The sequence below is a fragment of the Trichosurus vulpecula genome, chromosome 6 (genome assembly GCF_011100635.1).
Source record: "Trichosurus vulpecula isolate mTriVul1 chromosome 6, mTriVul1.pri, whole genome shotgun sequence".
NCBI lineage: Eukaryota > Metazoa > Chordata > Mammalia > Diprotodontia > Phalangeridae > Trichosurus > Trichosurus vulpecula.
Window position 1 is genome coordinate 148808520 of NC_050578.1, and position 17637 is coordinate 148826156.

Consider the following 17637-nt stretch of genomic DNA (forward strand, 5'->3'; position numbering starts at 1 on the left):
TGTATATATGTACGTGTATATATACACACACACACACACACATACACACACACATACACACAAAGGGCACAGGGTGAGCTGAATATGAAGGGATGATATCTAAAAAAATAAAATCAATTGAAAGGATAAGAGAGGAATATACTGAGAGAGGGAGAAAGGGAGAGATAGAATGGGGTAAATTATCTCGCATAAAAGTGGCAAGAAAAAGTGGTTCTGTAGGAAGAGAAGAGGGGGCAGGTGAGGGGGAATGAGTGAATCTTGCTCTCATCAGATTTGACCTGAGGAGGGAATACCATACACACTCAATTGGGTATCTTACCCCACAGGAAAGAAGGAGGAAGAAGATAAAAAAGCAGGGATGATAGAATGGAGGGCAGATAGAGGGAGGAGGTAATCAAATACAAACATTTTCGAAAAGGGACAGGGTCAAGGGAGAAAATTCAATAAAGGGGGATAGGTTAGGAAGGAGCAAAACATAGTTAATCTTTCACAACATGAGTATTGTGGAAGGGTTTTACATAATGATACGCATGTGGCCTGTGTTGAATTGCTTGCCTTCTTAGGGAGGGTGGGTGGGGAGGGAAGAAGGGAGAGAATTTGGAACTTGAAGTTTTAAAAACAGACATTCAAAAACAACAACAACAAAAAAAAGTTTTTTCATGCAACTAGGAAATAAGATACACCGGCAATGGGGATAGAAATTTATCTTGCTCTACAAGAGAAGAAGGCAAAGGGAGATGGGAGGGGAGTGGGGTGACAGATGGGAGGGCTGACTGGAGAACAGGGCAACCAGAATATATGCCATCTTGGAGTGGGGGGGAGGGTAGAAATGGGGAGAAAGTTTTTAATTCAAACTTTTGTGAAAATCAATGCTGAAAACTAAATATACTAAATAAATTTTAAAGAAAAGAAAAAAAAACTACAAGAAGTTGCACCAGACAAGGTATTGTTTCTTGCAACTGAGAGAGCAACTCCTAGCCATCCTCTGTGCCATACCCAGAAATGAACTTGATAAGGCAAATGCTTTTTAGCAGAGAGTTTAAATTCGAGTCTACTCTCCCAGGGCCCAAGTGAATGTATAGAGCAGTGAGTCTGTTCATGTTCAGGAGCAGTTGTTTTAATGCTTCAATTCTAGATATACCTTCTTGGTATGCCTTTTTCAGAGCTAATTAATGTTAATTTGTTCATTGATATTGGACAAAAATCAAATAGTGGAAATCTTATTTTAATTAGCATCACTGTTGATTGATAGTAGAGCTGAAATAAAGCTGATAATAGCTGAAAACCCGGGGAAAGGCATTGAATAGGACTGGCAGCAAAAATTAGAGAGATACCCATAATCCCTCTATGGCTACTATAATCCCCCGGAGAAAAGTGGGAGTCAAACTTTGGGAACTTGACTTGCCAGTACAAGAGTAGTTTAAGAGAATAGGTGCGAAGCCTATGTGCCACATACATATATTAAAAGAAAAATTAATCTTTGATGTGACGGTTGCAGTGTACTTGGAAAATCATTTCTTTAATCATAAAAATAGCATTTATCTTAAAATATAAGGTATACTATTTTCTATATTGTTAAATAGATGCATGCTTTGATTTCTGTTTATTCAAATATGAAACTTCCCTTGTCTTTAGAGAGAAATCAAGCAAATGTCTTCTCAAGAACTCTGTAGTTGTGCAACATTTAGTATAAAAAACATCTCATTGAACAAGTAGCAGTGAGAAAAACATGAGCTTTGAATATTTAATGAGGTTATTGATGAGTGAATAAAAATTTTATATTGGGCAAACAAAGGCAGTAGTTAGCAAAACAAAATATTCAGACAAAGACCTCTACTAAAAAGAAATTCCACCACATTACATGGTGTTTTGCAAATATGTAGATACACGCACATGCACACATAAAGGGAATCTAGATGTGCTTGACTCACAGCGGCATGTAATTTTGTTATACTTATGGGAAGGAAAGCATAAGCATTTCTATGGAAGTTACAAGTATAAATCCTCTGCAGAACAGACCTCATAATATCTCTCTCACTAATACCTTCTTTGGTTAAAATGCATAATACAACCCTGTTTATAAATCCTTTATCCACCAGCTTTACAATCACATTAACATGAAAAACAAATCCTTCTACATGATCAACAGGTGTTGAACTATTCTTTTTCTATGGAGTCAACTGAGATTAGGACAACACATCCAAGAGCTTGAACCAATCTGTATTCTAACAATAATAGGTTCCAGCAAAAGTTTTCATTCTCCTGTTTACAGAAACCAGGTTTTTAGCACATTTCACTAAAGTAAATTTGTCAAGGATAGTGTTGCAAAATGGTAAATTTATTTCTCATCTGCTATATTCATAGCAACATTTCTTTTTGTGTTTAAAAATTGAAAAAAAAATAGAATTACATTTAGATGTGATCAGTCACAAAAAATCCAAACCAAAAAAACAAACAAAAAATACCCCCAAAACACAAAAACAAAAACAAAAAACAAAACCCAATGCCATTCTTGGCTTTGGATAAGGCTAATATCCTCTATTTGTTGCAAGTGGGTAATGGATTCCCAGACTGAATTTCTCAACCTGTGAAAGTCCAGATCTGTGCCAAGTACAGAAAATGTGGGACACAAACAATAGCCAGTTTGTTTTCCATAAAACACAGATGGCAACTGTCTGCCCTAAAGGGGAAAAAAAATCAGAATGCCAGATAAATTGGCCAAAAATGGAACTTTAACTCCTGGCCAAAAAATAGCACACATTGGTTAATTCTGGCAATCAATGAAAGTCCTCTGAGTAAAACTGCATTCTGTTTGGCAAGTTGAGAAGTGAATTCTCACCTCATCCCAGCTTTGTTTAAAAAAAATATCTTGGATGGGCAGATTTCCATTTTTTCCCTCTAGGAATCAAAAAACTTTGTAAAGGAAATCATGGGAACTCAAATAACAACTTTCCAAATCCCTAAAACTTTCCTTCAAAACCACATAAAATCACAGGAAACTTGTGGCAATGGCAAGGCTGAAGATTATGCATGCATGTGGAAAGTAGTTGTGAAATGACACTTACAGCACATATCACACTTAATTGTCATTGTTTAGTTTTGCCATACAATCTACCTAAGGGCTAGGTTAAGCACACTTTTCCAATTGAGAAAATTCAAAAATATAGACATGGAGAGGAGTCACCTGGGGCCACCCAGTAAGCTGGTGAGAAAAAGAGTTTAAAGTACAGAAATCTGGGTGAGCCATCCAGTGGGCTCCAGGACTTTGACAAATGAATTCATTTAAATAAACAAAAGAGTCTTGTTAAAGAAAAAGATGAATTTTCTTTCTTTTAACTTTATTTAGGTAACAACTAACTGCTAATTAGCATTGTGGCACCTAAGAGGAAGATTTCCATGATTGCTTCCAGGGAAACAGAGGCAAGGAAAAAAAGAAAGGGAGTATAGGAGGAAAACCAACAAATGGACAGACAGAAGACTTGGATTTGAGGCTAAGTTTTGTTATTTATGGGACAAATTTATTTATCTCACTGGACTTCAGGGAGTGAGGGGATTGAACAAGCTGATCTCTATGGCTCCTCCCCATCTCACATTCTGTGATTCTCTCTGTCTCTGATCAGCCATATAGCTATAGCTAAGTCACTTGACCCTTCAGAATCCTAACAGCCTCATCGCTAACTTGTATTTTCTGCCTCACACTGAAACATTTTGATAATCTTAAAGCAGCAAACTACATATACATGGGAGTTATTGTTTTATTAGTAGTTTATGGTGGCCACACACACTGCAGTATTTCACACTTCTCCACAAGGCATATGGGCACCTACTCAACTCTCTGGGCTACTTCCTCCAACTTAGTGTCACATTGCCAGGTTTAGCTTTCCAGAGAAAGACCTTCACCACACAGTTAAACTCAATGTCTCTCAGGGTTGGGGAATGTACTCCCCCTTCTCACCCCCAATAGCTCCCAAGATCTCATCAATATGCTTCCATTTAGCAAAACAAGCCACTAAAAATAATAATATTTTTAGATCTTCAATAAACTACTTAGCAATAAATCTAAAGAAATATTAATATAATAGGTTATGATGTATTAAAGCAATGGTAGGAATAATAAAATTATCACTGTCCATACAATAGTCTCAGTCACATTCACCCTTTTTTCTCATATATTCAGAAATTGTGGTGAAGAGAGGAATCATACTTAAAGAACTTGGCAGAGAAACAATTATGAGTGAGGAAAATCCAACAACTTCAGTGCCCTTTATCTTTTCAGGATCTGTTCATAAGAGTCCCCTGATAAATATATACTCTGTATTGAACAAATGTTTCCACTGCTAGTGTTATGCATACACCCACTGATGTGCCTCACACCTCTCACAAAGGGTTGGATATACCTCCTCTAGGTTAGTTTGCTCACTCTAACCTGTTCTCACAGCAATAGTTTTACGTTCCCAGAGAAGGAACACCACCATATTGTTACACCTGCTCTCTTAGGTGCCAATTAGTATCCCTGTTTTGAAGGAATATACTCTTCTACTCACTACTCTACCTTATGAGGCCTCATGCAAAAGAAATAACAGTATCATAGGCAGTTATTCTATATCTGGTGAAATGAATCACTCAGAGCTTGATGATTCAAACAACCAATTTAATAAGAATACATTCAAATACTCCTCAGTAAAAGGAGTCCCCAAGGTGGCCAAGAAGTCTAAGAAGATAAAAGCATATTAAAGCTGCCAGCAAAGAGGATAAAAGTTGTTGGCAAGGATCTTGCTGTAATAATAGGAGATTTCTGCCAAAGTCTTAAAAAATCGCTTTTATATACTTCTTACTCTATTGGTATATAGTTTGGTCCCAGATCACTCCTGAGGGGAAAAGGTAACCCTAATTGCTCCTAGTATGCATCCCAATTTTCTTAAACCCAAAATCCCAGTGTGAGGGTATGGGAGATTAACATTCATCTTCTCAATTCTACCAATATCAAGGCCCACATTGCTCCCTCAGACTCCTAGGCTGTGAATAACATAGGCAGAAAATTTTTTTAAAGGTAATCTTCATAGCACAACCTGACCCTTATCTTTTTTGAAGCAGCCTCTAGACCACCCCATTGAAACAAGCAAAAACAGGCCTACATAGACTGTCCTTGCTGCTGGCTTACCTAGCTGTTTGAGGCCTGCTCACAGCTGGTTCAGGCTCATTTGAGGCTATTTCCAACTTCATCATTTCACTTACTCCATGGCTGCTTCCAGTCCATTTGGCTCACGTTCCTTGTGGCAAACTGGGGCCCGCACTATCCTTTCTGAGTTGGCTTACAAAGTAAGGTGCCACTCTCCTTTTCCATTATCTTACTGCAGGTGCTATCAGAGCTGTAGCCTGTAGGCTGCATGTCACTTCTAAAGCCCCTTTCTCCTTGCTGACAGTGCCAGGGCACCACCGTTTTCTCCATTATCTTGCTGCTGCCAGTGAGATTCAAATGTCACACTGCCTTCATCAATGCCTGATCTGCTGAAGGCCAAGAGACAACTGCCTTCTCATCCTTTGCTGTTTATCCTTCATTTTTGAAAAGAGCCAATGATATCATGGTATGTTGTCTTGGCTTGTGTATGAATTGGGTTTAAGTGAGGCAGAGTTGTACAAAGTCATCACCCTCACAATGTCTTGCAGTCATCAAAGTCCAGTGGTAAGACAAAAGTCAGGAGGACTGGTAATAGCAAGATGCAGTGGATGACCTTGGCATCTTGGATGTCTGATCAAGTTATAAGCACTCCATAGTGCCTACTACAGCCACCATTGGCAAAAAAAAATTCATATGCCCATTCCATCAGGGGAAGTCTTCGCACGCTTGACATAGACATCCCTTTACTTCACCACTGGGTTTGAGGCCCATCAGTTACCCTCAACCTGGTTTAGACCATCTGACAAAATGGTTTACTGGGATGTGGCTGCTGCACATTGCACAACATGTTGGAAAAGGTAAAAGTTGGGTGAAAAGTGGACAACAAAGCTGTATAAGCAGTCCTGAAATGGGCGGGGAAAATCCTCATACCAGAGGTACTAGTCCTCCTGAAAGATCCCATGTATGCTTTCAAATCTTTGAAAGAGAAGTAATTACATCTTTGCTTAACTAGACTTATTTCTTAGCAGCAACTGTAGTATCCATAACTTCCAGCTTCAGGCTTGGCTGATGCATTTCTGAAATATGCCTTTTCAGCCATCTTTCTCTTTTGTATATTTCTGATGTTAGGTTCTAGGTACTCTCTGTGAATGACCTGATCTTAACTTTTTATTAACAAACAAATTTTCATTTTCTATATATGATCAGATGAACTACATCTGTCATATAATGAGAACAGTAACGATGTCCAAACTATGCCAGTATACTCCAGTTTTTCCCATTCAAAATAATGAACAACTTTCTCAGAACTCTGAGTTAGAGTAACTGTTCTTTTTAGAACTGAGGCAACCTAGGCACTAGAGAAGTAACTTGTCAAAGTAGATTTATGTCAAAAATAAACTGCCCCATATAAAAGGACAGAATATTAAATAGATAGTACTATACATTAGTCGTAATGATAATAGTCAATGATTGCCATTCATTCATTCAATGAGCATTGATTAAATGCCTGCTATATGGCAGTTACTATGCTAGGCATTGAGGATACAAAGAAAAAAATGTAACTGTCCCTGATGTCAAGAATCTTATATTCTAATGAGGAAAAACAGCATAATAGGCTAGCCAATCCAAACCAAACCCATAATAAATACAAAATAATTGAGAGACAGTGAATGGTACCAACAACTATGGGAATCAAGAAGTAGCATGTAGGATGTAGGATGTAGCCTGAGTCTTGAAGGAAGCTAGGGATTTTAAAGAGCAAAGTGAATAGTGAATGCATTCAGGTAAGAGATGGCAAAGGAGACCAACCGGAAGCAGGCAGTCAGGTAGGAAAAAAAAACATGAGAGAACAGTATCATAAAACCCAAGAAAGAAACCTGAATTCTAGGAATGGGGTGAATTAACAGCATGAAATACTACAAAGAGGTGAAGAAGGATAGGGTCTGAGAAAAGGCTCTTGGCATTATTAATTAAAAGATAACCTTGTAAAAGGTAAATTAAAAGGTAACCTTGGAGGAGTAGTTTCAGTTAAATGATAAGGTATGAAGCAGGACTAGAATATACCACTCTAGTAGTAGTCTAACTTCCTGTCATGCCCCATAAAAGGACTTGACATAGCCATGAGAAAGGATGAGACTATCCAGAAAAGGATACTGCAGTACAACTATTAAATATTATTTTAAAGCTTATTTCATAGTTTCTGAGGGATTATAAATTATCAATGTCTCTATGTTAACATGTAAAGAAAATCTAGAGTTTCACCTTTAATAGCTTTCAGGGTTTAAAATATTAGCATTTGTTTTATTTGTCTCTAAGTGCTTTAGTCTCAGTAATGAAGTGACTGTTTATCAAGTGCTTTTCCATAAGCAACTTTAGGAATTTATGAAATGTGAAAATAAAAACTATCTTCTGTCTATGTGAAAACATGTATTTAGTTCTATACACACAGCTGGGGTGGGGGAACGATTGAATGAATCTATCAAGACATATATAGCTTGGGGGGGGCGGAGCCAAGACAGCAGCCGGAAAGCAGGGACTTGCTTAAGTTCTCCCCCAAATCCCTAAAAACACCTGTAAAAATGGCTTTGAACAAATTCTAGAGCTGTGGAACCCATGAAATAGCAGAAGGAAGCAGGTCTCCAGCCCAGGATGGCCTGGATGATCGCTGTAAAGGGTCTATCGCATGGTGCAGCACAGTGTGGGCCACACCAGGACACCAGGACAGACCAGACAAGGAATCAGCCCAGAGCAGGCCTTAGGGCCATGAATCATTGAGCTGTGGCAGTTATCAGACTTCTCAACCCACAAACGCCAAAGACCACGTAGCAGGTTAGTGGGAAAACTGCTAGATTGGGATAGAAAGCAGTCTGGCCCCATCCCTGAGGGTGGTGGAGGTGGTGTGGTGGTGGTGATAGCTGCAGCAAGAAGCTCCTGCAGCTGCTTCCAGAGATTCAGTGTCAGCTGCTTACAGAGTACCTGGCATATGTGGTGGGAGTAATCAAGTGGCAGATCAGAGCAGGAGTGCAGGGCTTGCTTTGCCCTGTTTGGATCTGGGTCGCAATGCTGGTTGGTCATTCCTGGGGGAGGAGGGGCACTGCTGTGGTGGAACATGCAGTAACAGTGGAGTAGAAGTACCTCTGAAAACAGCAACACAGCTCCTAAAGCATGGGACAAAGTACTCTCTACTCTACAAGCAGTCATACCCTGAAAAAAAGCTCAAAGGTCAAGTAGTTGGCTGGGAACACGGCCAGGCAGTGCAAAAGGATGCAGACTCAGACTCAGACTCAGATTCAGACTCTAGATTCTTTTTTTGGTGACAAAGAAGATCAAAACATGCAGCCAGAAGAAGTCAACAAAGTCAAAGAGCCTACATCAAAAGCCTCCAAGAAAAACATGAACTGGTCTCAGGCCATGGAACAGCTCAAGAAGGATTTGGAAAAGCAAGTTAGAGAAGTAGAGGAAAAATTGGGAACAGAAATGAGAGAGATGCAAGAAAACCACGAAAAATAAGTCAATGACTAGATAAAGGAGACCCAAAAAAATACTGAAGAAAACAACACCTTAAAAAATAGACTAACCTAATGGCAAAAGAACTCCAAAACACCAATGAGAAGAAGAATGCCCTGAAAGGCAGAATTAGCCAAATGGAAAAAGAGGTCCAAAACACCACTGAAGAAGATACCACCTTAAAAATTAGATTGGAGCAAGTGGAAGCTAATGACTTTATGAGAAATCAAGATATTATAAAACAGAACCAAAGGGATGAAAAAATGGAAGACAATGTGAAACATCTCATTGGAAAAACTACTGAGCTGGAGAATAGGTCCAGGAGAGATAATTTAAAAATTTTTGGACTAACTGAAAGCTATGATCAAAAAAGAGCCTAGATATCATCTTTCAAGTAATTATCAAGGAGTACTGCCCTGATATTCTAGATCCAGAGAGCAAAATAGAAATTGAAAGAATCCACTGATTTCCTCTTGAAAAAGATCCCCAAAAGAAAACTCCTAGGAATATTTTCCACAAATTCCAGAGTTCCCAGGTCAAGGAGAAAATACTACAAACAGCCAGAAAGAAACAATTTGAGTATTGTGGAAACACAATCAGGATAACACTAGATCTAGCAGCTTCTTCATTAAGGGATAGAGGGTTTGTAATATGATATTCTGGAGGTCAAAGGAGTTAGGATTAAAACCAAGAATCACCTACCCAGCAAAACTGAGTATAATGCTCCAAGGACAAATATGGATTTTCTTTCTTTTTTAACCATAGGACATATTCATTTATTCATCTATTTAATAAACAAGTATTTGTTTTAGACCTACTACGTGATTATAATAAAGACATTGCAATTTCCTAAAGCTTACAAAGTACTTTATCTCCTTTGATCTAACAAAAAATAGGTAGGTGCTCTAGATATGATTATTCCAATTTTACAGATGACTACTTGAAGCTCCATACATGCCTATGGTCACACAGCTAGTAAATGTCAGAAATGGAGTTTGAGCCTAGTCCTTCCTGACTACAGTTCCATCATTTTATCTACTCTGGCCTACAATATCTGTATGGTAACACTTAGATAGAACATAGTTTCTTGTAGTGTTGCTCTCAGAGGAACCTCTTGGAACATCCTTTTGTTCATATCCTCAAAGGCTGATTTTCTCTGCTTGGTTACAGCTTCCAGTTCAATCTTTTGGCTAGGCTTTGGATTCAGTCACTTGGCTATGACTTTGGCTCAGCCAATTCTTTTTTTTAATTTTAAATCACTATTTATTTATTTAATATTTTTTAGTTTACAGCAATAATTTTCACAAGAGTTTGAATTATAAATTTTCTCCCCATTTCTACCCTCCCCCCATTCCAAGATGGAATATATTCTGATTGCCCCATTCTCCAGGCAACCCTCCCGTCTGTCACCCCACTCCCCCCATCCCCTTTTCCCTTACTTTCTTTTAGGGCAAGATAGATTTCTATGCCCCATTTCCTGTATATCTTATTTCCTAGTTGCATGCAAAAACTTTTTTTTTTTGAACATCTGCTTTTAAAACTTTGAGTTCCAAATTCCCTTCCCTCTTCCCTCCCCTCCCACCTTCCCTAAGAAAGGCCAGCAATTCAACATAGGCCTTATGTGTATCATTATGCAAAACCCTTCCACAACACTCATGTTGTAAAAGACTAACTATATTTTACTCTTTCCTATCTTATAACCCTGTATCCAATTTTCTCCCTTGACCCCATCCCTTTTCAAAAGTATTTGCCTTTGCTTACCTCCTCCCCCTATCTGCCCTCCCTTCTATTGTCCCCCCTTTTTTATCTCATTCCTCCTTCTTTCCTGTGGGGTAAGATACCCAATTGAGTGTGTATGTTATTCCCCTCTCAGGTCAAATCCAATGAGAGCAAGATTCACTAATTGCCCCTCACCTGCCCCCTTTTCCTTCCCAAAAGAACTGCTTTTTCTTGCCACTTTTATTTGAGATCATTTACCCCATTCTATTTCTCTCTTTCTCCCTCTCTCAAAATATTCCTCTCTCATCCCTTAATTTTATTTGCTTTTTTTAGATATCATCCCTTCATATTCAACTCACCCTGTGCGCTCTCTCTCTCTCTATATGTGTGTGTGTATGTGTATGTATATATATATAGCTTCTGTGGGGGTGTAAGATCTACCAACAACCAGTACCCAGAAAGCTACCAACACACTGCAAAAGCACAGGCTCTTTTGATCTGCTTTAGTAAGGAAAGCAATGTTAAAGGGTTGACAAGTTTGCTTTAATCCAGCATACAGTCAGCATTCATTTAGTTCAGAACAAAATACAAACAAATTACAAACATCAACAGGTAGACCTTGTCTGATTCAAATCCAAATACACAGTTACCGGAGTTTAACAGAGTCTCAACATCTGGGTTGGAGGGCTGGAGGGCTCTTAGCTACAGCTGCCTGGAGTCTCCGCATCACCTTGAGCCACCATGAGTGAGAGCACTGAACAAATTACAAACGTCAACAGACAGACCAAATACAGATTCATAGTCACCAATATCTAGGTTCAGCCCGGAAGCTCATATACAGGGCTGGCCCAGAGTCACTCACACCAACACTGCTGTGGGAAAGAGCTCCAAAGAAGAGAAAGCAAAACCCTGGTTTTATATCTTTTTCAGGGTCAGGGGTGAGTCACACATGCGACTCACCCACGTGACCTAGAATTATCACAAAGAGGCAACCTAAACCCATGTGGTCTAAAAGCTTCTGCTGTCCCAGAAATGTCACTCAAACTCATGTGTAAACTAGGCCCTCCGCTGAGGCAAGGAGGCACCAAGGACACCCAAATCTAATCAAGGAAACAAAGGCCAAACTCTTCAAGGGCGCTTGGTTGAACTAAATGCTAAGAACCCATTTTGCTTACCAACACAATATTCCCTTCAGCTACCCTAATACTGAGGTCTCATGAATCATACATATCATTTTTCCATGTAGGAATGTAAAAAAAAAAAAAACAGTTCAACTTTAGTAAGTACCTTCTGATTTCTCTTTCTTGTTTACCTTCTCATGATTCTCTTGATTCTTGGGTTTGAAAGTCAAATTTTCTATTCAGCTCTGGTCTTTTCACTGAGAAAGCTTGAAAGTCCTCTATTTTATTGAAAATCCATAGTTTTCCTTGGAGCATGATACTCAGTATTGCTGGGTAGGTGATTCTTGGTCTTAATCCTAGCTCCCTTGACCTCCGGAATATCATATTCCAAGCCCTTCAATTCCTTAATGTAGAAGCTGCTTGATCTTGTGTTATTCTGACTGTGTTTCCACAATACTCAAATTGCTTCTTTCTGGCTGCTTGCAGTATTTTTTCCTTGGTCTGGGAGCTCTGGAATTTGGCAACAATATTCCTAGGAGTTTTCTTTTTGGGATCTTTTTGAGGAGGTGATCGTTGGATTCTTTCAATTTCTATTTTACCCTCTGGCTCCAGAATATCAGGGCCGTTCTCCTTGATAATTTCTTGAAAGATGATATCTAGGCTCTTTTTTTGATCATGGCTTTCAGATAATCCAATCATTTTTAAATTATCTCTTCTGGATCTATTTTCCACGTCAGTGGTTTTCCCAATGAGATATTTCACATTGTCTTCCACTTTTTCATTCCTTTGGTTCTGTTTTGTAGGCTCTTTGACTTTGTTTACTTCTTCTGGCTGTATGTTTTGGTCTTCTTTGTCACCAAAGAAAGATTCCAAAGTCTGAGTCTGAATCTGAGTCTGTTTTCACTGCTTGTAGAGTATACAGTACTTTGTCCCAAGCTTGAGGGGTTGTGCTGTTGTTTTCAGAGCTATTCCTACCCATCAAGCTCTGCCACATCAGCGTTCCTCTTCCACCAAGAATTGCCAACCCAGACTGCAACTCAGATGTTAAAAAGACAGCACTCCTGCTCTGACCCACCATTTAATTCTTCCCATCAGGTGGGCCTGGGGCCAGAAGCAACTGCAGTTGTAGTTCTGTCCTCAGAGCTGCACCACCTCCGCTGCCCCCAGGGTGGTGGCCAAACTGCGAACTCTTTTCACTCTGTCCCCGCAGATTTCCCACTAACCTTCTCTGTTGTCTTTGGTGTTTGTGGGTCGAGAAGTCTGGTAACTGCCACAGATGACTGATTCAGGATACTAGGGCTTGTTCTGCCTGGCTCCCTCTCTGATTGGTCTGGGTGTAGCCCATGCTGGGCTCTACTCGGCTCTGCCCCCAGCTCTGTGGGATAGATCTTATCCAGCTACCATCCAGGCTGTCCTGGACTGGAGCCCTGCTTCCCTCTGCTATTCCATGGGTTCTGCAGGTCTAGAATTTGTTCAGAGCCATTTTTATAGGTTTTTGGAGGTACCTGGGTGGGAGCCCATGCAAGTCCCTGCTCTGCAGCCACCATCTTGGCTCCGCCCCTGGCTCCCAAAATATGGATTTTTCAATAAAATAGAGGACTTTCAAGCTTTCTCAGTGAAAAGACCAGATCTGAATAGAAAATTTGGCTTTCAAACACAAGAATCAAGAGAAGCATGAAAAGGTAAGCAAGAAAGAGAACTCATAAGCAACTTACTAAAGTTGAACTGTTTTGCTTATATTCCTAAATAGAAAGATGATGTGTGCAATTCATGAGACCTTTCTCAGTATTAGGGTACTTGAGGGGAATATACATATATATAGACAGAGGGCACAGAGTGAGTTGAATATGGAGGGCACTATGTAAAAAATAAAATAACATTAAGGGATAAGAGAGGAATATCTTGACAGTGGAGACAAGGAGAGATAGAATGTGGTAAATTATGGGTTTATAATCTCCCGCTAATTAAACATACATATATAATTCACTTAGTTCAGGGGAATGTGTCAGCACTCTGAACTTCAGAGAAAACACAAACAGAAATTACAAGCAGAAACTATATAAACAGAGCAAAGTAACACAAATCAGCAGACAGGCTTCTGATTGTCTGTCCAAGACATTACATACATAGTTACCAGTGAGAAAAGCACAAACATCTGGGTTTTTCAAAGCTGGGGGCCTCCAACGGCTACCCAGGGTCTCATCTGGTCAAATCACAGGACACTCTTACAGTGAGTGAGCCCCAAAGAAAATGCTAACCTCAGAATATATCCTGTATCCATAATTAGTCCAGTAACCAATCTAATAAAACAAATTTTCTCTTTTGAACTTTTTGCATTTTTTATGAATTTACTTACCTAAAAATATTCTCATAATGTATATATTATTTACTGATTTCCTTTCATGTTAAATTTTGCACCCTATTTCACAATTAGAAATGATGTCAGTCAGTCAAAGCTATGGTAGACGAATGTATACATCACAAATATCTCATAATTTCAGTTTTTTTTATGATTCTTAAAAAGCAAAACCAAAAAAACCGTGCTCACCCCAAGGAATCTAAGTTAGTGAAACAATGGAACAATAATAGACATCATTCAAAATTTTATTAGCAATTCAATTTTTCTTACAATAGCTCAACAATCCTCTATAAATCGCATCTACCATACCAATCGAACTACCAAAAAATTTTTTTACTGAGCTGGACAAAATAATAACAAAATTCATTTGGAAAAACAAGAGGTCTAGAGTATCTAGGATATTAATGAAAAGACATGCTAGAGATGGTGGCTTAGCCACACCAGATATTAAACTGTACTATACAGCAACAGTCATCAAAACTGCCTGGTACTGGTTAAGAAACAGGGGTGTGGATCAGTGGAATAGGATAGGTACACAAGTAGGTGAAATCAACAAGTTTAGCAATCTACTCTTCGATAAACCCAAAGAGGCCAGTTTCTGGGCTAATAATTCACTATTTCACAAAAACTGTTGGGAAAATTGGAAAATGGTAGGGCAAAAACTGGGCATAGACCAATATCTTACACCATATACCAAAATAAAGTCAAAATGGGTTCATGATTTAGGAGTAAAAGTTGATACTCTAAGTAATTTGGGAAAGCAAGGAATAGTTTACTTATAAGATTTGTGGAAAAGTAAAGAATTCATGACCCAACAAGAGATAGGGAGCATTACAAAATGCAAAATGGATAATTTTGATTATGTCAAATTGAAATGTTTTTGTACAAAAAAAGCCAATGCAACAAGAATTAGGAGGGAAGCAGAAAATTGGGAGAAAATCTTTGCAACTAGTATCTCTGATAAAGGCCTCATCTCTAAAATATACAGGGAGCTGAGCCAAATATATAGGAATACAAGCCATTGCCCAATTGAGAAATGGTCAAAGGATATGAACAGGCAGTTTTCAGAGGAAGAAATTAAAGCTATCTACAGGCATATGGAAAAATGCTCTGGATCGCTGCTGATTAGAGAAATGCAAATCAAAACAACTCTTAGATACCACATCTCTCCTGTCAGATTGGCTAAAATAACAAATCAGGAGAATGATAAATGCTGGAAAGGATGTGGGGAAATTGGAACATTGTTGCATTGCTGGTGGAGTTGTGAACTGATCCAGCCATTTTGGAGGGCGGTTTGGAACTATGCCCAAAGGGCTATAGAAATGTTCATACCCTTTGACCTAGCAATACCACTTCTAGGGTTGTATCCCAAAGAAATCATGCAAGCGGGAAAAGGACCCATATGTACAAGAATATTTATAGCAGCTCTCTTTGTGGTAGCCAAGAATTGGAACTCAAAGGGATGCCCGTCAATTGCGGAATGGCTGAACAAGCTGTGGTATATGAAGGTGATGGAATACTATTGTGCCATAAGAAATGGGGATGATGCAGACTTCATAACAACCTGGAAAAACCTACACGACATAATGCTGAGTGAGCGGAGCAGAGCCAGGAGAACGTTGTGCACAGCCACAGATATATGGACTCCGTGAGGACCAACCCTGACATACTGCGCTCTTCTCAGCAACCTAAGGGGCAAGGACAACTCCAGGGGACTCACGATGGAGAATGCTATCTTCACCTAGAGAAAGAATTGCGAAGTTTGAATACAGATCGAGGAGCACTACATGCTCGCCTTTTTTGCTTCTTTTTTTGTTTTTGTTTTTGGGGTTTTTTTTTTTGGTTCTGTTTCTTCTTTCTCATGATTCATTCCATTGGTCAAAATTCTTCTCCACGACTTGACTAGTGCATAAATTAATTCAATGCGACGTTATACATGACAGTTATATGAGACTTCATGCCGTCTTGGGGAGGGAGGGGAGAGGGAGGGGAGAAAAACTGGAACTCAAAACTATGTAGAACCGTGTGTGGTAAACTAAAAATAAATAAAGAAATTTATTAAATAAATAAATAAATAAATAAATCGCATCTACCCAGTCAGTTGAAACAACTAAAAAGTCATCAATTAGCCCTAATTCTCAGAAGTGTGAGAGAAAAAACTACAAACCTCAATAAAACATTTTAGAATTTTCAAGAAAAGGCAAACAATTGAGAAATACAGTAAATATTTAGTAAAAAGAAAAAAATAGTCCAAAATTAAGTGAAGTGAAATCATCAGTATAAGCAAATATATTAAATGACAACTAATTCAATTTGTCAGTTGATCAAGATTTATCAGCCTGTATCACTATCATATCACTGCTGAAATAGAATGCCAATTAACACAAATTCTATTACATCTGCCTTAAGATAAATTACTTGTATTTGAACATAGAAAGATAAATGGTTAACGTGCAAAAATAAAATCTTAAGAAGGTAAAGCTTACCTATTTATTTATTTATTTTAGAATTAGTAAGTGCTGAGTGTGGAGTTGGAGCATCTTTGCATGTCTATTGCTTACTACCCTATGGGACCTTTGGAAAATTAATTCATTGCTCTAAACCTCAGTTTTCTATTTAAATCAAAGTTTTATTTCATTATTTATTTATTATTTTAATTTATACTTAAGTCACAGTCCAGGTTTTGTAAAGTGCAAAGTTCTATAGGAATGTGAACTATTAAAGGCAATTATTTATAAAATAATATCCATTTAATTCAAGAGTATTAAAAGCAGTGGTGCAATTCAGCTGGTTCACACGGGTTTGGCAGAACCAGTACCCAATTTTAGGTTGAGTTTGGCGAACTGGTTGTTAGTGGGGGTGGGGCCTACACCCACCACACAGCAGCAGAGCCACTGCTTGGTTCTGTGGAGAAGCAATTGTTAATGTATTTGAATCCCACCACTGACTAAAAGGAACTAAATTTAAGGGATTCAATTTCCAGCCTGTGGTAAACCCCATATCAAAATAGGTATTGTATCTTTTTTCACCTTGAAAAAATGGAAAGACTCAGACTTTCCTAAATCTCCATCAGGCTGTCCCAGTTTAAGACACAGGGAAAAAGTAATACCCCTAAACTAGAGTATCATTACTAGCACTTGTTCTCTGAGAAGCAAGTGAACAGGTCAGTGTTATCTCCAACACTCCTCAAACCAGATAATACACTTCTCAAGTGAAGTGTTTTGCTCTTCATTGTGGATCAAAAGAGAGTACTGAATGGTAGATTTAATTATCACTATCTGAAAAGCTAGTTGGTTTTGAGAATATGTACCAGAGCTACTGATTGCTGTTAAGAAGACACTACAAACACATCTAGCTTAAGTAACTTGAAACAGCATTTAAAAAAGAAAAGAAAACTAAAACCACATTTGTTTTGTATCTCTAGGATAGGACATTTTTCTCCAGTCTCTGTGCATATTGTTTACACAACATTGCTAGTTATATCAACCACCAAAATTATCACAAGCCCTTTGAAAGAAATTAATCTAAAAGGAAAATTGGCCTGTATGCATATTTTAATGATAGTTTTTTTTGTTTTGTTTTGTTTTAGTTTTGGTAGGGCAGTTGGAAATTATAATTTTTTTTTCTTATCTTCAACCACAGGTCCTGGAATTGGTTCTAATGTGAACTAGGCTTAGCAAGTTTCGCATGGGGCCAAATCTCACCTGTCTAGTAGGGGAGAGAAATCATTTTTCTTCCTAAGTAGAGACAAACAAGTTAGGCCAACTGAATAGAAAAATGGAAGGAATTTCCATCGTTCATGTGGAGCTAGA